This window comes from Pocillopora verrucosa, chromosome 1, assembly GCF_036669915.1.
Source record: "Pocillopora verrucosa isolate sample1 chromosome 1, ASM3666991v2, whole genome shotgun sequence".
NCBI lineage: Eukaryota > Metazoa > Cnidaria > Anthozoa > Scleractinia > Pocilloporidae > Pocillopora > Pocillopora verrucosa.
In genome coordinates this window covers 570301-596186 of record NC_089312.1, presented here as the reverse complement: position 1 = coordinate 596186, position 25886 = coordinate 570301, and the positions used below count along the sequence as shown (strand labels likewise).

General features: G+C 37.0%; 2 long non-coding RNA genes and 1 pseudogene across 2 annotated transcripts; all 3 read right to left on the bottom strand.

Moving 5' to 3' along the window:
• Positions 1-1269: 1269 nt before the first annotated feature.
• Positions 1270-3137, bottom strand: LOC136283195 (uncharacterized). Its single transcript, XR_010718622.1, has 3 exons — positions 2805-3137; positions 2369-2504; positions 1270-1871 (listed from the first exon to the last, which is right to left on the bottom strand). It is a non-coding gene; the product is annotated as an uncharacterized lncRNA (long non-coding RNA).
• Positions 3138-3396: 259 nt separating this feature from the next.
• Positions 3397-25886, bottom strand: part of LOC136283987 (uncharacterized) — a 25647-nt pseudogene continuing 3157 nt past the window's right edge.
• On the bottom strand, positions 5468-6949 carry LOC136283197 (uncharacterized). The gene is made up of 3 exons (XR_010718624.1): positions 6162-6949; positions 5808-5882; positions 5468-5606 (listed from the first exon to the last, which is right to left on the bottom strand). It is a non-coding gene; the product is annotated as an uncharacterized lncRNA (long non-coding RNA).

Below are 25886 nucleotides of genomic sequence, written 5' to 3'. Positions count from 1 at the left end.
AATTTGTTGTCACGGTATAGAGAATAACAGAAACTGTAGCAGTGGTTGTTGCGATAAAGTTAATAAAAAAGACTAAAAGAAGCCGGCATAGGTCCTTTGGTGTCTTGCCTCAGCGTGGGTTACTCTCCGCCGCTAGTCTTCCCACCCTATCCACCTATCAACGTCCCAAAACTATAACTATCGAGTCCACGAGCAACGCTATAAAGGTAATAAAGACGACTGAAAGAAACTGGAATAGGTTCTTTGGTGTCTTGCCTTAGCGTGGGTTATACTCCACCGCTAGCTTTCCCACTTTATCCACCTGTCAACGTCCCAAAACTTTAACTATCGAGTCCACGAGCAACGCTATAAAGGTAATAAAGAAGACAGAGAGGAACCGGCATAGGTTATTTGGTGTCTTGCCTCAGCGTGGGTTATACTACGCCTCTAGCTTTCCCACCCTATCCACCTTCCAACGTCCCAAGACTTTAACTATCGAGTCCACGAGCAACGCTTTAAAGGTAATAAAGAAGACAGAAAGGAACCGGCATAGGTTATTTGGTGTCTTGCCTCAGCGTGGGTTATACTACGCCTCTAGCTTTCCCACCCTATCCACCTTACAACTTCCCAAAACTTTGACTACGAGTCCACGAGCAACGCTATAAAGGTAATAAAGAAGACTGAAAGAAACCAACACAGGTCCTTTGGTGTCTTGCCTCAGCGTGGGTAACACTCCGCCGTTAGCTTTCCCCCCCTTTCCACCTGTCAACGTCCCAAAACTTTAACTATCGAGTCCACGAGCAACGCGAGTACACTCTTTAATTCGCGTATTACAATTGAGCCGACAAAGCTTGTACCGACCAGAATCCTTCCCTGATCAACAGTTCCTTACTTTCCGGATTTTTCCTTCAATGATATAACAAGGAAAGGTGAATAATGAAATTTTTAACCGAGAATCTAATTGTCAATTCGCACCTCTAGTACTAAATTCTCTATGAGAATTTGGCGTTAGATTAAGACAACAACTTCTATCTAATAAGTCTGAATATTGTCATTACCTGTTTGCTGAATACCGTATGAATATGATGGAGAGAAGTTAAAAGTGAACCCCTACTTTGATCAGAGAGAGGGTGAGCAGCCAGTTCTTACAAATGACGAGGGAGCTCTGGTACGATGCTGATATTGATTTTATTTCACATTTTGTTCTCTGTAGGTTTAACAATTATGCAACACAACAGCTAATGAATCAGAATCTTACTGGGGTAATGGCCTTCACGGCTAACGGTCAAAAGTTTGGTCATTTTACAACTAACAATAGATTCTATCCATGACGCTTAAAAAAAATTAACGGTTTATTCTTTTTACGACTAGCAGTTGAAATTTGTCAATTTTGATGCTTAACCGTTGTACATCTAAAAGTTAATTCCATTGAGACTCTCTTTTAATATTTTTTTCCCTCAGCCAGCCATCTTTGTTCCTTCTCGATTTATTGTAATTACGTCTTTTGAGATTTTCTATCTTACCCAACAAACATTTTGTAGATATTTACAATACAAGTTCATCTTCACATCCTTCTACCCTCTTGGTTTATCATTGCCTCCTTCGGATATTCCATCTCACCGAACAAAATTGAATAAAATATAAAAGGAGAACGAAAAACGCGAATAATACAATAATAATAATAATAATAATAATAATAATAATAATAATACAATATTGTATCTAAACATACATTTTATGCTAATTGTAAATGTTGAAATGACCTTCGCTGGATCTTTAACAATTAATTCTAATATCAGTTTAATTCTTACTAAGTATTCTTATCTATAAGCAACTTTCGTTATTCTTCTTTTCCATGTTCATCATGCCGTGAACTCCATCTATTTTCCCCGCTGAAAAACGAAATTGTAGAGCAAACATTGTACAATGTCTTGCAATTTTTGTCATCACTTGACTCTCTTAGTACACTCATTTTCCCCTCTCATTCGCCTGCACGACTGGCGACAGAAAAGCAGACGAAAAAATGCAGCTTTTTGATATTCGATTTTATAGTTTCCTTTTCCCCCCATAAATGATTGAAGTGAATGGCTGAATTAATTAATTAATTAATTAATTAATTAATTAATTAACGAATGGGTGGACAAAGGAATGAAGGTGTATTGAAGGTGAAAGGGCTGGTAGGTGAGTGTTAGATAGAGAGGTGAGAAAAGGGAGGTAAGGTAATTAAGTTGGGGTGACGGTAGGAAAGGACGAAGGTACGGATAAATAAACTAACGATTAATTGAATGAATGAATTAACGAACGAACAGACGTGTGTATAAATAATTGAACATGGAAAGCAAATCAATCAAATTTACTGCAATTAATTTGCGATATACTTCAAACGTACAGGATTCCTGCAAGAGGTTCACCACCGAGTGTCTCTCCATCTCAGATGTATTATTATGGTTCAAAACTGGTGTTGATCTCGTCTTTGGTAGCTCACCAGACTTCCGGCCAAATAACTTTCGGATTGCGTCTTGAACCTAGACATAATAAAACCAATAAATGTGTTTTTTTTTCCTTTCTTTCCTTTTTTTTTTTTTCCGAGGGAAAATTGGAGGACAAAGAGGAAGGCTCATGTTATTGGTATGTACTTATCCTACAAAAACTACTCAGATCCGTAAATTACTGACAAACCTTGATAAAACTTGAAATATGAAAGGAATTATCAAAGGCAGACAAGATAGTAACGAATTTAATTATGCAATTAAATTCCTCTGATCGCAAGAATCTTCCTCTAATTGAGAATTATAAAAAAAAAAATGTGCTTTGATTTTTCCTACCTCTTCGTCAAGAACACAATGAAAGATGAAAAACACGATTCCCTATGACCATAACAGAAAAAATCAAAATGAAACAGTCATATTCATAGGTTTCGTTGACCAACTCGGAGTTGTATGTTTGCATGGTACAAGAACAAGTATTTTCAGCGGGAAGCCTTGGTATTTCGTTCACGGGTTTATTACGAACTGACATAATGACAGGCTCCAAATTGGCTTTTTAGTTCAGTTGGTAGAGCACTGCACCAGTATCGCAGAGGTCATGGATTTAAATACCGCACAGGCCTGAATTTTTATCAGGTCTTATTTTCACTACTGCCAAAGTAGTTACTGCGAAGACTGTCATAATTAATTTCTATTTTTAAAAATCGGGATCAGGGGGGGGGGGGGGAGGAGGGATTATGTGGGAGATCACAGATAGAAGGGGGATTAGTAGTCGTCGTCAACAAAGTATGAAAAGGGGTATATGGAAATGAGACTCCCAGTGAGGTGGCATCAAGTAAATTTTATCATAACACAGTCAAAATCCTCCGACCCTCCTCCCCGAGCGATGAAAATTCACCAGTCCCTTAAGGAGTAAACCATTGAAGCACTTTTAAAAACTTGAATTACATACTTGTGTAGAGTTTAGCAGAATAAAGATATATACTACTACAGCATGATGGAACTCTACGAAAAAACCCAGCAGCCACGTGACTCCGAGCAACGGGAGCAAGGCCACGATACTTCTGATACCCTTCCTAATGAGAAACAATTGGAGAAGATAGTTCATCCACGCTGAAATTACGAAGTAAATGTTTGCGAAATGGAGGAACATAGTTCTTAGTTCATGCAAATAGTTTTCCTTACTTTGTAGCTTGCATATGATCATTGCCGTATCTAGTAGATATTTTTCCAAATATGACGCGAAGCAGGATTGCAAATAACACAGTATTTGCCTGCAAGAAAAACCAAGATACATAAATGGTCTTCTCCGATAGTCACTGGAAATAAAGATCAATTGAATTAAAAAGACATCAAACCATTAGAATCCCTAATATGGGTCCTTTGTAAATCCAAACACTTCCGTTGATCCAACATCTGTGGGAGAAAAAATTGTCTATTAGAGTGGATGCAATCAAGTTTCTCTGGTTTAAAACGTTGTGCGTCATAAACCATGATCTTCATCGAATAAGCTGCGTTGGGCATAGAGTGAAAGAGTTTTCTATTATTCCCCGGTTTTCACTAGAAGTTCTTATTTTACTCAAATCAAATTATGGAGATTAATTCCTTGAACCAAGAATATAGGTACAACGGTAGTTCACGGAATTAATCTGAGGCTAAACTTTCAACCTACCTTAGGTTTGACGGCCTATTTTTGTACCCAGAAAACGAAAATGGAGCTTGTGTTGGAAAGTAGAAACTTTTCAACAAAAATACCTGCGTCGTTCATTTTTAGCTGTGAGTTGAAGAGCTCCACATGATACATCTGTATACGAAGCCTTCCCCATGTCAAATGTGGACGGACTGATAGCAGCCACGAACCCCATGAGAACAATAGGAATTCCTTAAAAAGAGGAGGACAGGATATAATGACAATTGAGGCTTGTATATTTCTCCTTCTCCTCAGTACATCAGTAAAGTAATTAAGGTTTCTTTCTTGTTTAGGCTGACAAAAAAAAAAGGGTCGAACGAGCTTCTGCAACTGTGCCTCAGAAATAGTTCAAATTACTGGACTACATTGGAAATGAACTGATATTTACCCCAGCCCATGGCCACATATGCCACATATTGCTTCTTCACTGAAAACACTTTAACCAGCTTGATGTAAAGATTATTCCTTCCACAAGCATCCATGTAAATATTGCAGTGTGGAAAAAATACTGAATGACCGTGAGCGCGGAACACAAAGCCTAAATAAACCAAAAATTGAAAAAATTCGTAGTTAGGTAGAAAATATCATTTCATTCTGAACCATTTTACATCCAGTACAAGTTTAAAATGCTATACTTTTTCTCTGAAGATTTGCTCACCGCATGTTTTTCTCTTGTATCAAACAAAGTCTTATCCATAATATACACAAGATGTCCAAGCGCCAGAGACAATAGGAGACTCTTGTGTATAAACAACCTCTCTGAACTCTTAACCTAAAGAATGAACTCAAACATTTTAGATTTGAAAGTAATGTCCTAGCTATAAATTTAAGAATATTATGCTCTCGTCCGCATATAATTCCTTTATCATTTCTATAATCCCCATAAATTGATGCATTGTAAGTTCATGTACATGTAACATTATTCCTGAGAATGTTAACCAATCAGACGTATTTCGATTGACAATCTTAAAAGAAGAACCACAGTAATCACAATGGCCAATCTGGACCATCGGAAATATCATAAGGAGCTGATGCTTAGGGCCAGGGTTAGAATTCAAACTGATAGAAGCAAACCGTCGGAAACTGGAAATACATGGATAATGAGACGTAACTGGTTTTAGTTTTGACTCTGATTAGTTGAAAAATGGCACGATTTTCTGAACCAAACTCTGAGCAAAGTAAAGTTAAACCAAAGCAATCCGGATTTCTCTAAAAAGCAACAATGGCAGAAGTGCTAAGAATAATAATTGATGAGAGTACTAATTTATACAATAATCCCTCAGAAGTCAAATAAAAAAAAAAACTTACTTTAACGCCGTCAATAGTATTAGGGCCAAAAGCACTGCTGCCGTAGAAATACACATTAGCACTAGTTCCATGTTAGTTTGGATTTCTATGTGCCTTTGAAATTCATTAGATATCCGTTTGTTATAAACGACGGCCCCGATCTCCTAAGATAAAATAAGAATATAAGAAAATGATCAATTTTTCACTATACCAGAAATAAAAACAAAGAGTTACTTAAATTAACCCCCCTTCCTAGTCACTTCGCACCTTCTTTCTCTAAAAAAAATCCATGCAAGGCGCAACAATTTTTCTTCTCTTACATAAACTAAGTTTTAAACCAGCTGACACGAGAAAAATCACATTACCTCATCAAACTTTAGATTCGTGCAGTTGTTAGCCCGCAGCAGATGGCGTATTTCCTCATCTGTAAGCTCGTTATTCTCACGAAAAAGAAAGACAACAATGATAAAAGACAGGATCAACTGGCAAATTGTTACTTTTTTTACCTCCTAAGCGTAAAATCGTTTTAGCTATAAAGATTTATACATTTGTGGAGCCGTATATTCTGGAGTTTCCCCCATGCAAACATCTACAAAGTTAGGAATCTGAGCATTTTTGAGACTGTCTCTTATAGTAAGTAACCAACATTAAGCTAGATTTGCAAGATCCATTAGGCTAATATAAGCTAGCTTAAAGTTAAACACTTTTGAATGACCTACCACATTTTCAATGGAAGCGCCGGTGGTATTAGCTCTTGTTCCATTTGCTGTTGTCACGTTACCAGTGGTGTTGCTTTTATCGACAGGTACGGAGATAGGTTTTTCTACCTCTCTTGGTAAGAGCTTAGCGGTGTTTAACTGAAGAGATAGCTCTTGTCTCATTATAATGGGGTGAAATTGTGGCGCGATTGGCCGGAAGTTATCCACGATATGCGGCTCGCTACTGTAAAATTACGATCAAGATACAATGACTAAGAGACTGGCTAGAAATGCCCTCCAGAAAAAGTAAACTTCTTAAGTTTACTGCCACGTATGCGCCTCACTGTTACTTTAATTTCTGAACGTGTGAACGATCACACGCTGAATGCAATGTCCGCTGAGCAAAATTCGTGACGGAAAATTTATAAGCTCCAGATTACAGGTTGTCCGCGAGAGGAAATGATCTGAAGATAAGTTTTGAGGTATCACCTTAAGAATAAAGTTCATATAAGGAAGTCAGTCTCTCAGCTGATATCACCCTTCTACGTTAGAAAAAGCTTCATAGTTTTAGCTGCTTTGTCTCAACTTAAGTTTATTTAAATCATTTCAAGGCTACTGTTAGAGGTAAAGAACTGGAAATATTACCCCTTTCTCAACTTTGAAAATATTGAAGTTTGACTTATATGTATGACATTAAAACCGGCCTAAATTTTTTAGATTACTTTCATTGTTCATTTACTCAGGGCGAGAATTCAACCCAGCTTAGTCAACCAAATTTGATTTCATTTGGGACCATCCTAAGTAAAGAGGAAGAGCTGGGAAAATTTTATCTTTGGACACTTTCAGAACCACATCTCGTTGCCAATCGACGCATTGAGCACAAAATCTACAGTTGTATGTCTCAGCGAAGAATATGCAGTTAGAGAATACGACTTGTGCTCATACGTCGGATACTTTAAAAAATAACGGTATTTTCATAAAGAAAGACGTTTTACCGTCTTGTCACGAGCGTGGGACAAGAAAATCCAAAGAATCGAGTGTCAGGCCTTCGGTTTCTGCGCCTTGTCGCTCAACCTCTGAGCCAGTATTATCAAACTCAGTTGATAATACTAAACTACATATGTTCATATGTGACACGCGTCCCGTATCTGCTGAAATCAGCAATTTCGAAAGAGGCATGGGCACTTACCAATATCCCTGACTGGATAAAATCCCTCTGGCCATACTCGAAGGCGTCGGTATTGTTAGGGCCTGACGTAGAAACTCTAATGCTCTATTGATATGAAAGTTTCGATCATGAGCCTATGGGAAAACAAATAGACATTACACTAAAAAAAACAAAATTTACATTTGTGCAATAAACCAAATTTTATACTTTAAATGAATTGAAATTTTGATCAATAAATTAAGGAAAGTTATTTATCACTACGTTTGATAACCTGCAAAGCAGGCATTATTTTTGCGAGCGAGTGCTCAGTATTTTCTTAGCGAAAGTTACGGCCGCCATCATTGATTTTAATGCCTTAATATACTGTACTGTAGGCTATACGCTTGGTGATTGGCTCGGAAAACTCACACCACTCTCTAGCCAATCAGATTTAATACTGAAACCGACCATGTTTTTTCCAAAGTGTACTTCATTCGTTAGCATTGATATTTTTTGGATGTGGTTTCACGATGTTTTATCGAAAACGCTTTGAATGTTAGTCAAGAATAAAAAACACAAGCTATGTTTTCATTGGCTTCTCGCATTGCTGAAAACAAAAATGCTTTGAATTAATCGGAACCTGCTTCAACCTACGAAAAAAAACAACAACAGCAATTTCAATCACGAGTTTCGTCTCTAACGCTCAATCTTTCCTCTGATCCAATGTCACAGTAACTGTTGCTTACCAATTTCGGTTTATGGCAAAATGACGACTTTCGCCCGTAAATCGGAGATGATAGCAGAGTTTGGATGAAATTCTGAAATCAGAACCAAATGATTAATATCTCCACATACTCCTACGTAAAATTATATTGAAAGTATGATTTCATATGACGTCACGGCGACAATATTCATTTACCAAAACAATCAAATGGCGGCCGTATTAGTAGGATTTAAATTTTTAACTTGTGCTGACACACTCCTTTGTACCAATTTTTAACTAAATTTATCTAATAACTGCGAGATTCTGAGATTTTTTTAAATCTTTACATCCCCTTGATGACAATTAAAATAACTCATAATACCACTCAACTTTTGAGCTATTTTGGATTTTAAACTTTTAAACTTGCTCCTGAGTACAATAATTTCTCGTAATTTCGTATCCTCTTGTAGTTCGTACCTTACAGTATTGCAGCGCTTTATCAGCATTTTGTAGTGTAAGGGAGTAAGTAACCGCGTTACATTGTAAAACAAATCTTTGAATAGATCATGAAACAACCGATATTCATGAAATCCCCGTTCTCTGCGGCGGTAGCCAGATCGTTTGACACATTCAGGAAGTTAGTATCGTTGAGATTTGCGAGCTAAAGTGGAAAAGCATTGTACATGTAAGTCTAAGAGCTCGTAGGAAATGAGCATTTGAAAAGATAATTTTAAAAAATTCACATAATCGTCTTTGAACTGCAATATCTCATTCACATGACGATTTTTCCTCCTTGAAACCAATCTCAGTTTCTTTCTCAGTCATAAAGATTCCGCATGCAACTATCCCCCCCTGAACCTAGGATGTTGCAATTATCCTGTGGTAGGTCAAGTTCGCTCTTCCGCTCCCATTTTTAAGCTATGCCATTGCAGTCATGGATATTCCTGTTACACTGAACGAGTAAAATTTCTTGATTATAACGCAATTGCTATCGGATCCTTTGATCTGGAGCCTATATTTTAAATAGTTAAGGCTCGTGTTTTTACATAGATAATAAAACTAGATAGGAACCTTTAAAGAAGCATGGATACAATCGTTTCGTGACCAGCCCTTGTTGTATGTTGCATAATGGAACTTACTTTTTTCCTAAAAGTCTCCAACGTGGATTTTCTTTCACAAGTACATGTGCTCAAGTGTTGCCATTTGGTGGCAAATAAAGGCCAATAAACACATTTGCTTCCAAAAATCCCTAGTTAATGAAAATACAGATTGAATAGTCATATAAATAAGTTATTTACCGGGCAGGAGATCCATATGGGAGAAAAACTGTGCCCGAGGTCTTGAGTACAACCTAAAGCCGAAGGGCACAGTTTTCTCCATACGGGCTAATGTAGACTGGTAAATAACTTTTTATTCTTTTCTGCCGATTTCACTTTTTAACGCTTTGTGACGAATGACCCGGAAAAACGTCTGGACTGCGGTCCGGACTGTATAAAACTGGACCAGTTTCGAGCACACGATTAGCCAATCAGATTCAAGAATTTAGGATTCCGACTCGTTGAATTGCCTTAGAGAACAACTGACACATTGCAAAAGAAAAGTGTAATCGTTTGTCCCACGATGTGGTCACTTCGGATGTGGATTGCGACATTTCGACAACATAGTGCTAGTCCTCTTTAGGCGACGAGGTCGATTGAGTAGGCGTCAACTATATACTAGTGTCGGTTTTTAAGCACTAGTATTGCCTGCAAGAAGAGATGATTAAGATGAAACTGGTAGTACCTGTCCAAGATGAATTTGCGGCGGCACACGATTTAAGAGTTTCACTCCCGACTTGAGCTCTCAGCCAAACAAAACCATGTGACTCTTCAGCAGCGCAATAGTCTGAAAATAGGTCGTAGGTAACATTATAAAAAAAGGGGGAAGAATTGTACTTGTTCATAAATAATTTAAATACACTTTCGTGTGCAAATAGTACGCAGGAAAATTTTTTAAACCACGTTTTTTTACGAATGCCTTTAGCCTCGCTGCAATTTAGTTCACGTGACGCTACCGTCTGTTTTCTGTTGAATTCTTCACCGACCATCTATTCTTCGATCGAGTTTCTGGTCATTTTACTTTTGAGTACATAATTTCTATTTCTATTAATATCACAATGTTTATAGACGTAATTCCTTCTTTCGTGTCTCCTTTGTTTTACGCTGCTTTTACTTAAGATCCTCTCACACAAAATTTAGCAGCATCTCACAAAAATACCAAAGTGGATTTCAGATACTTACACTGACTGCAGTTTCGTTCGTCTGAGTGATCGTTACAATCTTTCTTGACATCACACCTGTCCCCAAGGGATCTTATCTCGTCACCACTCTCACACAGGAAAAGGTCGTCTTTTGATATTAAGGACAGCTCACGTAGTCCTGTAAGCAGATGACATACGAAAAAAAATTTAAGAAACCATTCGTTAGGTCGAGAGAACAGGAGAGTGGAGGAGGAATTTTTGACCTAGGCGCCCGTAAAAGGCCTGAGTCTAGGTCGTGAAGACTTCTTTAATAGGCCGCTAAGCACTCAAGGTTTTCTTTCAGTGGATCAAGGCTGATAACAAGTTTGAATCTAATGAATTAAACCCAGACCTGATATCGCTCCAGTACATGTCGTTTTACCGTTGGAAACATAACAGCCAGGCCTGACTTGCAAAGTAGAGCTGCTGCAGTAAAAGTCAACGCCATTTTCCTTCCAATGATCACCATCGTAATACAATTGGCCGTTCCACCTGCAAGCTGAGGGAGAAAACAAACAAATAAACAAACAAGAAATCAAAACGGAAACAAATCTAAACAATTGAAGGGGGAATGACGTTGACATCAAAGAGCCGAAGGATGATTAAAAATTTCGCCAAAATCAGGAGACGAACCTGGTCCAAAGGGGTGACCGAAATTCAAATCATATCAAAAGGAAACATTACCCTGTCCTTGAGAACAGATCAGTTAAGTGTTGTTGAAAAGTACACTTTAAGATAACTCGTATCCTCGAGGAAACGTATTCGGAAAGAATAGGGATACATTGTATTACCAATTGTAAAAAACTAACCTTTACATACTCCGTTGTTTTTCTTCATAAAATTCGCCACGTTACATTCAAACTGATCACAGTTCTCACTGAAATTTGGTTCGTTCAGGATCACGGCTGGTTTTTGTCCCCCAAGCTGGAGAAATGAGACCAGAAAGAGCTCCCTTTTGCAGCGAATCTTGCCCTGAGTACAGCTGCACTGAATACAACTGCCAACAGACCACGTGGCACCCTCGAAATACTGGATGGAGTCCTCATCGCGACAGGTGACCTCTGAAAGGAAGAATTCACAAATGTTATTTGAAAGAATGAAAGATATAGATAATTTTCAATAGGCGTCTTGAATAAGGGAGTAACAACCACCTGTTGCCTGTCACGTGACCCTACTACTTCAAATGCGCATGACAAAACAAAATCTTAAAAAGACAGATATAAAACAATTAAGCTTGAAAAAGCGTCAACACAGAAAAGTTATGAAATATTAAAGATGTTTTATGGTCAACAAGTATAATTCTAGGGAAGAGGAACAATGAAACTTAAAACTGTGATCATAAAAATGCTTTTTATGATCGGTTGTCGGACACAGTACATAGTGAAGGAGAAGTGATTTCAATGCGATTTATTTCCACAACGAGAGTAACTCAGAAATGCGTATGTTTTTTTGAATGTCAGTTTCGTTACCTGACGAACAATTCTGGACGTGAAAGTTCTTCAGGCAGTGACCAGCGTCGTTACAGCTCAAGCCATCTGACACAAGCTGACGGCCACCGCGACACAAAGTAAGGTTCGCTCTCAATTGGTGTGCAATCTGCGGCAAGACTTTAATAAGGATAACAAAAGGGTCACCAAAATATAATAGATAGCGGGAAAAATTCGATCATTAGATATATATAGAAAAACATCACGTTTATGTTGTTGAACATTAAAATTGTCTAGAAGAAGAGATGTTGAATAAGGTTGTTAGAGAGATCAGAGAGTAAAATATTGATCGAAAAGTTCCCTAGAGAACACAAAAACAGAGCTGACAAGAACCGACAAAAAAGGAACGAAAAAGGAAGGTTTACGATGGCAAATTTTAGTGATGGTCAGAGAGGATAAAATTGAAAAATCCAGGCCAGATTTTTTTTCCAAGAGCATTTGGGAGGGGACCCAAAAAGCTAGCCCTTAACAAGGTCGTGTCAATAATTTTTTTTTTTAAATCTTTCTTTTTCGTTCCTAGGAACCAGTCATAATATTTACCTGACCCAACCCCCCATAAGGCTCTGTAATATCCTTATGCCCCCCCCCCCCACCTCTTATTGACACTCAATTTTCTAAAGTCCCCCTCTTTACTATGCTGATGACGACCAATTTCCCCTTCGCTCAGTACCCCTGAAAATATGTGATCCCCCAAAATCTCTCCCTCCCCTCCTCCAAGGTCATAAGAAATTACTGTTCACCCATGAATTTTCAATTTTTCTCCACAACGAAAGGACTCACATGTACCTCGGCAACACCCACCACCTTTAGTTGTACACTTGACCGAAGTACTTACCTGGACACTCAGATGCACAGCACACAGCTCCATTGTAGACATAACAGTCAGGTCTGGTCATAGCTGGACAAATGTTTAGCGGGTCAGCGTTGCGCCAGGAAAGTAAAACTGACATCCGTCAGATTTCCATGTTTGGCCTTTTAGATAAACACCTTTATTCTGGATAAATTCCAAGCCTAATTGTAAGGAGCACAATTAAGATAAGTTACTTTAATTTCAAAAGCGAAAGATTATGAAGGACCTGTCATGTAATGGTCTATTACAACAAAAAAAGAGGACAATTTCAAATCGCTAAAAGTAATAAAAATTAGGGGAAAAACATAAATAATAAAGTTTCGGGAGGGGGGGACTTGCAAGTAGCTTATCAGAGATGAGCTGTAAGATTTCTGTTTATTATGGTGAGTGGAGGGATTGCCGACCACCGAGTGAGGGGAGGCGTGCCAACTACTTTTGTCACTTATTGTAGCTCCCTAATACCTTCGCAATCATTTCCATTTTCTCGTATAAACTTGGCGACGTTGCATAAAGGTTGATTGCAGTCTTCATACTGCGTATAGATACCACTGAGATAGCCCGGGAAGTTTATTTTGAAGTGTCTGCTGCATGTCAGCAGCCCTCCTTTGCAGTAACACTTCATACATTGAGAAACTGGCCAACCGTTTTTATCTTTTATGAGATAGACACCGCCCTCATTGTCTCTACAAACGGCTGAAAAAAAATATTAGAACATCAGGCATGTTCATTGTGTGACTTCTTATGGTGATTTCAATTGTAAAATACTGAAAAAAAAAACATCAGAAACGTAATGAGTATAGCTTTTAGAATAAGTATTTTTACGCGTCCCTCAGGTGAAAAGATACAGCAGTCAGACAAGGGCAATTGCAAAAGCCTATTAAAGTACGAAAAAAGATTCGTGAAAAATCTCCTCCTAATCCCAAGAAAAAAACAAACAAACAAATAATATGGCAAATAAAAATGGACAGATTTAGGCATCCCCTGCAAATTATCATGATTACAGCAAAATACCATTTTCGCAGTCGTTTTCGTCTGACTTATCCGGGCATTCATAAATCCTGTTGCACTGGTGACTTTTGTGAATAAAGGATCCCCGACTTGCACATTGGAACAGCTTCTCTTTTGTAGAGAGGTCATGATATGCTAACAATAGATACAATGAGTAAATAATTATCGACCGACCAAGACGGCGGAGGGAAAAATATGTCGCAGTTCCACAGTTTCATTCATGTTCTTGGAAAATACAAAATAATCGCGTCAATACTGAGCCGGATAACTTCACACCGACCGGCTTTCACAATGGTTATATGGAATTGCACGCCCGGGGCCGTACGGTCATCTTATGATGAGAGATTCATTCTACGTAATAATGTTTAGATACATTTGTGAAAAGGAAAACAAAAGATCAAGAGAGAGACACAAAGTAGACGTACATAACACCTCTCTATTTCATTCTTTTGAAAAAGGCTTAGATATGTCGGAAAATATGGTAATCCCTTTTTACTTGCTAAACATGATCATGGAAACGCAGAAAACTACCGGACCAATCATAAATCATTATTATGCAAGTTATAACTCAATTTTTTTAACTCACCTCTGCATGAACTTAGGGCACCCTGCGTTCTAGACATGACTTCACACCCTTCACAGGTTGGATATGAATTGACACTGTACAACCCATGAGTAATATTGACATGGTAACCAGTGCAGTTTATGCTACCAAGAATGCACGTGCAGTGCACGCAAGAACCGTTAGTCCACATTTCTTTATCCTTCCTAAAGTTTCCGTTGCCATCCATGCAAACGGGCTGTTTTAAAGTAGTGCATGCTACCAAGTTTCCTTGATTACAGGTACAACTGATTGTTGGGCTCTGTAACCACTGGTCACCAGGATTTTTTGTGTTTCCATGGTTATCAGCGCACCTAAAAATCAACGTGCACTGGATGGAAAGTGGTGCGACGCATCGGCATAAATTAAAAGGAGTGGGCATCCATTCGTCACCGACGTTATAAGTGGTGCCGTCTGACGCCACACAGGTTTGAGCTGACGTAAGTAACGAGTGACAAGAAAAAAGTTCACGTGAGAAATTGCCATAAAATACCTTTTGTTATAGATTACAACTGTAAAGTAAGTGTCTACATTTCTAGAATGCCAAGTCAAGCTGACATGCAAACCATGGAATGTCCTAGAAAATTCTATTAGGTCACGTAGTTATGATGTAATACCAAGAAGACAGATGTATTTTGAGCTTCCAGAATGTTCTAGGATACCGTTTAAATGTGTGTAAAGACTCAGTCGTGTATCAGTTGTGAGCTGTTGTTGTCGGGAGTAACGGACTGTCTGGAAAGCTATATCGAGAATGAGCTAATGTGGAAGATTGTCCATTTCGAAGAGATATGGGGACAACTGCCGGTGGGATTGTGTAAGTGATGGGCTTAGATATCGACTGTAGTGGACTTAAGTAAGTTTTTAAAGGAAAATTACGGTACGGCCTTTGGGAATCGCTCCTTTTTAAGAACAGTTCACGTTGTTTGATAAAGAAGTTGAGTTTGTAGGATTGTAGTGTTATTTCTGTCGGTTAAATTCTACCATAACACTAAACAAACAACACAGTCACAGCTTACAAGCTTGGTTTTAGTGACGTTCATAATGTAAGTGAGTATCTCATAGCATTGTACCTAATCTCTTTAATTTCAGTCGCCTTTTTGTTAGTATTAGTAGTGTGACTATGTGACAAAAATTTTTAAGATAATACATTCGCTTTCATTGGTCGATTGATAGGTTTAGAGGAGAGTATGTAAACGAGGTTGATGAATACCGACCAAGGAAATTACGTGTAATATCTCACTCAATGATATTTATAACAACAACGTTCAGTGGGTAATATACAGTAATTCCAGTATTCTATGCGTTGCGTTGTTTGGTTGAAGCATTCTTATAATTGCGTCAAAGAGAAAGAAAATTTCGCTGAAGACCCACCAAAGCTGATGGTTGGAGCAGCAATGAGAGATTTTGAGCTGTGAAAGAAAACAAAAATGAATCAATGAATAGATAAATTATCAAAAAGTTAATGATGATATTTGACTCTGTATGTTAATAACAACCCACACTCGGTTAAGAGTTAAGGAAGTTCCGCATTTGACTTGGGTAAAGTATAGAAGTATTGCCCCCAAAACAACGTCTTTGTGCGATGTAACTCAATTGTACATCATCCAATTACAAAATTATAGTGGGGAATTATTGGGGGAGGGGGGGGGGGGGGGGTCGGGAGACTTAGGGGATCCATGGTTTTCAGGGCGAAAAGAGGGGGAATCAGGTATCGCCGACTGAGTATAAAGAGGAAAATAGAAAAAGTGACTGCTAATTAGCTACCAATAAGGGTATCATAAGAATCTAAGAATCTACAAATAATGAGCATTCAAGTAGAGAGCCAGATTTTTCTTAATCCTTCACCCACGTCAAATGAATAACAATCTCTCTAATCGACCACCAAGTACTTAATTTAACATCAGTCATCTAGCTATGAGAAGCTCATTATTTGGTAAAATCTCTGATTACAAATTACAGCGATGTTCCTGTTTCCCTGTTTCTTTAAAACTGTTTCTCTATTCAGTATTAGTTTCTGAGCCCTACCTGTTGCCTTTGAGAAAATGACCAGCATGATAAGTCCGAAAATAAGTCTTGTGAAATCTCTTCCATATAAGCTCAATTTTTGTCCTCTAAATATGGGAAATAAAACAAATTACTACAACTTAATTAAAAAATTAATCAAAGAAGACATAAAAAATATACGTAGAGGCTGTTTGTCTCTCAAATTTCACGATGGCTGTTACAAAAATACGAAAAGATGACACCTTTCTGTTAACTGACGCTCAGAATATCCAACTGTCTGAACTGCTCTGAAAACGTGGTATTCTTTTTCATCTTTTTCCGGAAGGAAAACGAGTTTGATAATAATTAAGTAAACGGTTAAGAATATATGAAAGTCAAGTAAATAAGATTCTTTATTTAATCACGATGAGAGTGAAAACATTATTTCATGCTGAGGAGTCTTGTGTAACTACCTGATACATAAGTAACCTACAAGTGAAAGTAGTTAAAAATATCAAAAAAAATAATCGAACTGTAAAGTAGATACATGACAATGCAAAATGTACTTTTATAATTTAAGATAATCTAAAATTAAAATTAAAAATCAAAAACTCGCCACCGACTGTGCGTGGGTTGAGCTGGTAAATCTGATTTCCCTAATGTGAGATTAGATTTTTCCTTTCCATAACATGGCTTAAAACTACAAGAGTCTTAAATAATCGGAGACAAAATTCCAAAATAAAAAATGAAATTGACTTGATAACTTTCGCTCAAGTTTTTTGAAACGGCTATCACTTCAGTCATACAGTAGTGTTTATTGGTCATTATGATCAGTTGATATAAGGATTTTAATATTTGGTCGTTTCATTTGTTCGAGTCAGGCGATTAAAAAAGGAGAATGTAGTGAATCAACGCATGTGAGTATGAGAATTTGAACTTAGGATTTATATAAATGAAGATGAGAGAGATCATCACAGTTATGAACACAACAAAGCAGTAGCAAAGCACATCAGAGGACAGTGTAGTTCATCAAGTCAAGTTTACCAGATGCCTTGGTATTGAATCAGACAATGAACTTAATTGGAAGATTCACTTTGTCGAACGAATCTATTCTTGTCCCCGGAAACTGAAGGTTTTTGAGGTCATTCTTTTTTACCTGCCATATCTCAAAATCATTGTCTCCTCTGTGACCGATATGTTAATCTTATTGAATACCTGTGACTAACCCTCTTGGACAAACTTGAAAAAATATAACGTAATCTTGTCAGTTACGTATATCATTAGTGTAATATGACTGACGACTAGTCTGTCTCTCTCTGTCTCTCTCTCTCTGTCTCTCTCTCCCTCTGTCTCTCTCTCTCGCATGTATGTGATTATGGCGATTTCTTATAAACAAAAAAGGTACACTTCAAAAAAAAATGCATGACCGTGCCGTTAGGATAACTTACAAATTAGACTGGTATGAAACTACCGATAAGGTGCCAGTTCATACCAACTGGTCTTGTTGTATGATTTGATCAATTTAAGATTGCTAATTTTGGCCCATAAACGTTTTCATGGAACATAGCTACATTCTCTATCCAAAAATTTGAAGAACTATATTTTTAAATACAGTTGACGTGGGATACTGACCTTTGAGGCAACGTGTTCGAAAACAGGACTCCTCCGTCGTAAATCTATATGCTACAAATCAATAAGCTTTAATAACTTTCTGAATATGCAATCAATGGAGCTCTATATCCAATACAAAGGAATTTAAGAACAAACTTATTATTTAGATTTCTGAAAAAGTTCAATTCCATTTTTTAGGATAATTTTCTATTGTGTTAGTTTAGGATTATTGATGAATGTCTTAGGATTATTGATTTTGAAAGGCTTTGTAACTTTTATCCCTTCTTAGTTGTAGATGTCAACACGTTAAAAAACAAAAGATTCCACCGCATGCGCTTTAGAAACTTTGAGATTATCTGCTACTAATCCTGAACGATCCAACGTTTAGTCTCCAGGCCTTTCTTAACGCTTTGGTACTTATTTTTGCATCCTGTAACATTCTCTGAGTTTTTTAAAATTTCAGGAGTAGCTGCGGTCAAATATGCTATGATCAAAAGAGAGAAAACCCAGGTACTGCGTAAGAGATGTACACTAAGCTTTATGAGATTCCGGGGTACAGGTTTCTTCTTTGGTAAATTCAGCATCTTCTGTTAATTTCATTCCTTTTCTAACTTTTCTCTACTTTGTATTTGTATCCATGTTATATAATGATAAATATGATAGATAATATAATGTTAGCAGCACGGCAATCGTTATATGTCCTCCTGGTCTAAATTTTCTCAACCAGTGGATTAAAATTATAGTTGATGAATATTCTGAAATGAATTATCCTGAAATAAATATACATAAATTTGTCTTCGCACTGGTTTCACCAGCTTCAGTTTGAGTTTTTTTCTAAAACGTTCCAACAACCTTCCAAATCTTAGTCCAGAAGACGCAGAAACTCGACCCATCAAGACGGAGACATCACTGCACCGAAACTGCTCAAATTTCGGACCATACAATGTTATTATAATATATAATTATATATACTAATTACTGTCATCCTAAAGCTAAAGCGTTATCTTGAATCTTTTCATGAATGTTAAATGACCTAGTTTATTCTTATCTTACACATAAGACTTGACTTCAAGATTTATATTCGCTATTCATTTCCATAGCTTTCACGATTTTTGCGAAAAGAAAGAGATTCAAAGACTTAGCTATTTCCCTCACTAATCTCATTTTCAGCAATCTGCTCTTCGTCAGCAAAAGAGTGTTCTTGGGACGTGCTGCTGATTCTTCATGTCTGAAGGCCAAGCCATTTTCCTTGAAAACAAACTTGTTTTCGCATAATACTGTCTTGTGATGAGAGTTAATGGTAAAAGTGCTTCTTGTACAAAATATTCAGATTTATTTTCAGGAATCTTTTTTTTCGCGATGAAAAATTTCAAGTCTGAGTAGCTTTCGTCATTTTACTCGAATTTTAAAATTATATCTCCAATAATTGGTATCGTATGCGTTTCTGTTTTCGGCTTTTAGCTACTTAGTTTTACTTACCTTCAGAATAACAATCCACTTTCTGCAAAGTCAAAAATTAAAGTGCTTCACACTTTTAAACTTAATTTAGTTTATTGCTTCTCGGCTTCTCGGCTTCACTGCCTCCAACAGAGAAATTGAAGTTGATTTTGAGCACGTAACCAGGATCTAACACACAAATTATTATTGTGTGATGAATGGTTTCTAGCACACTGTTTTGCATGTTAATTAACGTTGTGTTCATTTAATGATATTTAATTAGGGAGGTTGTCAGTCATGCAGTTTTTAGTAAAAGAATTAACTCGGACTGTTAGTTTCACTTATGAAGACGTATCATAAAAAAACAAAGATTTTGCCTTTTTTTTTTTCGTTCTGTATCGTTGTGCTTTTTTTTCGCGATTTTTAATGTTATCGAACGATCAAAAGTATACAAAGTAAATGCGCTTGCATATGACGCATCGTAAATTAGGAAATACAGCCCCTTAGATTAGGAAATATCGGCCCCTTTGTTTCTAACGAGCGACAGTCGAAAGCTATGGATTAAGAAATGACGAAACAGTATGATCCTAAATTATGGTCAATTTAGAATAGCGCGTGAAAATATTACAATCTATAGTACCCTGCTATACGAGCATTACACGTCTACAAAAATACCTTGCACCTGTAGTCGCAATTATAACCACAAAAAGACACTTTCTTTGAATAGAAAAAAAAATTCTTAATTTGATGTAACTGATATTCCGACTTACCTTTCCTTTACACAGTAATTGAAAAGCAAATGCGAATGTCAACGATAAACAACCACGAACGTTATTGACCGACTACGTCCTTCTAAAGAAAAGTTTTATCGACTGAAGGACAAAATATTGTTTACCCACTAATTTCAATTTCATTTAAAGACGTTTTGAATTATTATGCATCTGCTTGAAATATTTTTATCACAAAAATATGAAATCTTCCTTGGTAAAACTTCTATAAAATTTTGGCCCAATTTAATTTTTTTTTAATTCTTAATGAGTTGATGTGCAAGAGGACGTACAATTTTCTTGATAACTTAACTGATCTGATTTGTTATCATGTAACGTCCAATAGCCTATTTTTTTCCACATGCTGTAAATATCATTCGCACTATGTTTGTACCTACCATCAAAATTACAATCTACGAAGGAGGTGCTTATTTTAGTTCAAAGCTAAGGTCAAGGGTCGTTAGAGATGATTATTGGATCTAGAAAATTCGCAAAATTCGTACGAAAAATTAAAAATTCATTTTTACTGAATTGGCGTTTCCACGGCGTTTTTGTCCTTATTGCTTAATGAGGTCCCTTAGGATGATTGCTAACGTTCGGCAGAGATCTGCTGTAATCGTTGACACTTAGCGACAAATGTGAGAGTGGGAAAATGGTAACACTTGGAAAAAGCGATTGCCAGAGCATTTAGCTTGGCAATTGCAGGGGATTCCTAATCATTCATTATTTTCTAGCATCATTACTCAATCAACATCTATTTCTCAGCCTTGTATGTCCTTATTTGATGTTTTGATAAGGCACTGAATTTAGGTAGAGATGTTTTTCAATAAGAAATTTTTTTCTCTTGAAAAGTCATGAGCTTTGAGGACACGTCAACAGGTATCGAAATTGCTCATTTTTGCTGTTCACCAAGAGCTAGCTAATTAAGAAACAAACGCTTTCAAATGTTAATGTAAAGACGCATCATGATTTTGTGGGTGGGAAGAACCAGGCTCTAAAAATAACATGTTGCTTTTAATTTTCTCACCAACAGCTCCTCGGCCAGGCTTCTCGCTCACCACAGTTTTCAAACGTATTTCAGATTTCCCAGCCTTACAAGGCTTTCTCGAGTCTCTACTCGACAGATATCGCTAACGTGAAAGAATTTTTTAAACTAGTAACTTTTGCCTAAGTTAACATTGAGAATAATGGTTAAAAAATTAGCAAAACAAAAACGATCGGAATAAGCCTAAAAACAAAAGCTCTGAATAATGAATTAAATGTAAGCATCAGTGTTTCATCAGTCAACTACCAGGATGTACGGTTCTGAAAGTGATTCCTTTAAATGGCTATGAAATGTCAAATTCTGTACTAATCCAACAAATCAACCAAATCTAAATATTTATCCGTAACTATGAAAAAATTACTTACCTTTGATAAGATAACCCACAGAGAATATTGGTATGAGACGAAGTGTGAAAGCTCAAATCCTGATGAATCTTAACATTGCTGTATTTGAATAAAACAACGAACATTTTAGGTTCGACAGAAAAGAAATAAAAATTCTGACATTGAACATTGAAAGCTATGTGCGATGTTGAATAATTGTGTTACAAACCATTTCCTCTCACCTCCGCGACTACCTTGATATATGTCCCTTCACGCGCTGATGCAGCCAACATCTAGTGCCTTGTTTGGGCGTCTATTCGTCATTAGATATTCCAGCCATCAATTACGTGCCCACTTACGAGAGAAGAAGTAATTATTAGCACGGAATATTATTTGATTAGCCTGTCATTTGGAAATTATTTTGAAAGTCACAAAACTGTACGTTCTTCAAGTTTAAGGGTTTTTCAATCGACGTCATGCTTGTACGCTGGATTGCAGTCTTTTGAAAAGGTTATTACCGGGCTGCCCTATCAGGAACGTTTAGCGGAAAAAAATTGGAATCAACGAGAAACAATTCAATTCATGAGACTGAAAACCTGACATAAAAGTACTTCCCAACTGCATTAAGCTTTTTATTATCCAATTTGTATTAATTTATAATTCTTTTAGTTGCATCAAATTCGATTGAGTAATAAAAATGCAAAATCGGAAAAAAAGATAAACAAACGACTTAAGATACGATAAAAGTGTTTACCGGCCAAAGTGGGCAAACGCTTTCGAGTTGGCCATTACCATAGTAAAATTATTGAGGATTTGAGAGTAGAATACAGTGTAACATAACATAAAAAATACCCATATCCGGCTGCAGAAGAGAAACTGCCCGTATTCTTTTCTAAATTAATTGAAAGGCATCAATAATGAAAGGCATGAATAATGAAGCGATTTCAAGTAGCTTTGGGCACTTAGTCAATGAATAAACGATTAATGGCAAGTAAATACAGTTGGATGACGAGTTCCCTTCAATTAAGGTAACAAAATTTAGGCTGGCGAAGTGATGATGCTGTTTAGACATAATTGTGCTCTCCCATTTTATTGCAATCAGCATGCGAGGGGAGAGAAAATAGATTGCAACTACGAAGTTCAAAGAGTCAAGTCTCCCTATGTGTTGACCAAGATCTAATAATATTTATTCTATTTTTGAGAGATCTCAGAGCTTTGTTTCTGCTTCTTGTTTTTTCACCCCAACAGGAAAAAAAACACTAATGTTAGCTTTAAGAATTCCTACCAATATCTTTTCGGGCCGTTGCTGGGGTAAATTTAGTTAGCTGTAATTTGACTCGCTGTTATTGGGCTAGCTTTCAACAGTTGTTGTTGAAAATAAGTTTAAACCCGTTGATGACGCCATCGGGACACGTCCAATGCCACGTTATCCAGAAAAAAAAAGGAACGGTTCAGTTTCTTTTTAATCAGCAGTAATATCAGAGGAAATTCAAGTACCTGTTTACATTAGCATCTCTATCGATTAACTTCAAAAACATGAGGCTGAAAATTTCCAACGCTGAACTGATATGTGTATGATGTCTGCAAGAGGGTAGTACTCAATGACATTTGATTGGTTGAAAATATAGTAATTTACAGCAGCACACTGAAATAACTTCCTTAGGACATGGAGTGAGAGAGCATGAGGGATGCAAGAAAGTCGCTCGAGGTGCAGCTAAGAGCGACTTTAGTCTCTTGAGTGCTCCTAAAACTTAAGGGGAGTTCCCTATCTCAAAGTACACAAAGCTGTCGCATAAACCAATTAATTTATAACATTTTTAACACTGTACTTTTTCGTTGTATGAGGAAAATTCTCACTACTACGCTTTCAAGGGTTGTTTATACACTGTTTCAGGAAACATTTCGCCACACTTTAAACACTCTCGTTGGTAAACAAAAAAAAAACTAAATAACACGTGGGTTTATGCCTGTAAATTATCTTTATTTTCTGATTAAATAAAAAATTCTCGAAATCTGAAAGAACAACGAAGGGGCTGTTTCACTGGCTAATTTACATCGGGCCTCATCCTAACCTTGTGTGACAGGCAATTCGACTTGAATAACTTAGGATGGCATCACTGAAGTGAGTTGAACTCTTCAAATCAGCAAAGAACAGGTTTGTTAAAAGGTTTGTTAAATACTCAGGGATTAACAAAACCACACATAACAAGGCACTACATTGTTCTTAAAAGTAAAAGGAAACTGTTGCCAATATTTAAATGAAGAAGGACAAGAAATAATCAGGCAATTTGTAATAATAATAATAATAATAATAATGGTTTATTAAAATACATCAACTACAATTAAAATAACCAATTAAAAAAAATCAAATTAAGTTATTTCGCAAATTACGCAATATACAATTAAAAGTAGATGTAGGATTAACAGAATAGAAATTACAGTAAAACTAACTAATCACTCTGTAATCTATTACTTAAAAAATTCCTTGAAAGTCTTAAAAAGGTTCTATAATCTTTACAGTTTCTAATAGATTCTGTTAAATTGTTAAATAGTTCGACGCATTATCTTGGAAAGTGCTGTTTTCGGTCGGGACCACTAATACAATTGAATTGCTTGAGCGCAGTTCCTTGTGGAATTCCTGTTCTATTATTTTAAGATAATCTGGCCAGGTCTCAGTGTTATGCAAAGCTTTAAAGCATGATTTCAGTAGGTTCAAATCTCTTCTCTCATTTAAGTACATCCCGAAAGTTCTTGATATATTGACCGAGTACAAAACTTGCGGCAGCAAATTGAACTCGTTACAAACGGCAAAGTGAGAATTGTGGTAAAGGGTAAAAAACCAGATCGGCGTAATCTACTTTTGACAAAATCAATGTTTCGACCAGTTGCTTTCTAAACTCATATTTGACAAGGTATTTCAATTTTCTTAGTATCAATAGAGTGGTGTAGCATCCAGATACCGTGTGCTTGATGTGATCGTCCCACTTAAGATGCTCATTGATTTGAACTCCAGGCAGTTTGCAAGATTTAATGCGTTCTAGTGTATAACCACTGACTACGATGTTAGGATCATACTCGTCAAGGTGATGTTTTCTGGACATTTGCGGGGTGGATAGGATCATAACCTTGGTTTTGTCGTTGTTAAAGGTAAGGGTACTCTGCTTAGACCAGGCACTTAATTTATTAATTGATTGAGAGATAGTGTTTCTACAGTTATTTATGTCAGATATTTTAGCATGATCGTAGGTTGCTGTGTTGTACGCATACTGGAAGCATTTGACATTTGAATAGCACCGGACCCAAGATGGAGCCTTGCGGAACCCCAAAATTCACGTTTTAACCTCTGAGCACGTGTCATCGATCTGTACAACTTGTTTACGATGCGTAATATATTTGAATGTCCATATCAGGAAGTCTCTAGGGAAACCTACTTTACTCATCTTGGTGATAAGATTTCTGAAGCAGATCGTATCGAAGGCTTTGGTAAAGTCGACTAAGATCATCATAGTTACCTCCGAACGTTTCATGGCTTTTACTATGTCGTCTCGTATAGCTTGAACTACAGTAGTAGTCGATTGTCCCTTTCGATAGGCAAAAATGTTATTGTTGAGAACATTGTTCTTATCAATAAAAACAGGCAGCTGACGAAAAATCAGTCATTCATAAACCTTTGAAAGCACTGGTAATATTGATGTAGGTCGTAAGTCTTTCTCGGATTTAATTTGGCTCCCTTCTGGAATCGTGCAAATGCGTGCGAGCTTCCAAGCAGATGAAAAGTACAAGTTCTTGATGCAGATGTTGATGAAATCAGTAAGTGGAGATCCCAGATAATCTGCAACCATTTTGATCATGTTTACAGGGATGTTATCAGGACCAGTTGAACAGTCTGATCGAATGTTGCGTAACTCATGAATGACCTCTTTAAGAGTAACGGTTCTGATTTGAAAACCGTTATCAAAGTTTGCAGGGAGTGATTGAATCAAGTTTATAATTGAGGCGTAATCATCAACATGGTGGGCGTTGATGCCAATGGTGCGTTCGGCCGTGGATGCAAAGAAATTGTTTAGTTTTTCTAACATTTAAAGCTTTTAATTTTGCCAGAGAAATAAGAGAAAGACGCCTCAATGGAAGCGTTTTTAAAGAAATAGAGGTTAGTTCAGGGAGTTCTCGTCGACTGCACTGTGGAAGAAAGGTCATGCCTGTCATACGACTTTGGCCCCTGTAATAAGAGAATGAGATATGAATTTCAACTTAGCTACTCTGATCGGTTTGTTGGACTCAAAAGTTTTACCGAAGACGACGAATATCTGTACCGTGGACTAAAGGTGATGAAAATGAAGGTAAATTGATCACAAATATCTTGGCACGATCATGAACTTACGGGTGAGCAATTTCCTGAAAAAAGGACTGATTCTTAAGTCTTAACGTCCCATCTTAACGTATTTGATAAAAGAAACTTTTTGTACACCGACTTTAACTAATCAAGCTGATGTGAGAAAACGAAAA